The sequence below is a fragment of the Tupaia chinensis genome, unplaced genomic scaffold, assembly GCF_000334495.1.
Source record: "Tupaia chinensis unplaced genomic scaffold, TupChi_1.0 Scaffold000573_1, whole genome shotgun sequence".
Lineage (NCBI taxonomy): Eukaryota > Metazoa > Chordata > Mammalia > Scandentia > Tupaiidae > Tupaia > Tupaia belangeri.
The window spans coordinates 2,135,561-2,135,988 of record NW_006160087.1 but is presented as its reverse complement, the minus strand read 5'-3'; positions in this window follow the sequence as shown (position 1 = coordinate 2,135,988).

The window sequence follows — 428 nt, the reverse complement described above, 5'->3', positions numbered from 1 at the left end:
GCAGTGCGACCCGAGCAGCGCCTCCCAGTTCTGAGCCCGGAGCAGCCCGGTCCTCCCGCCACCGGCCCCGCCCGGCCCCGCTTCCTTTCCTAGTGTCCGCCCCGGGCTGCGGACCCGCCGTCCCCCCTCCCGGCCCGCACCCGCCAGCCCCGTGCCCCCTGCCGGCTGCAGACGGCGCCGCATCCGGGCTCTCCCTCCGCCCGGCGTCCCCGGCGGCCACCGCGTGCGGGCTACCTTGGTGCCGGTGCTCCTGAGCAGCAGGAGCCCCCTCCTCACTGCGCACCTGCGCCCTAGGCATGAACGGCTAAGCCCGGCGTTCCAGGCCCCTGCGCCCCATATTCTCGGCGCCCACTCGGAGCTTCCACGCCGCGGCGCCTTTGTTCCCGCCGTGCCCGCGATTCCGTGCCACCTAGCCTGCCTGGGAACGC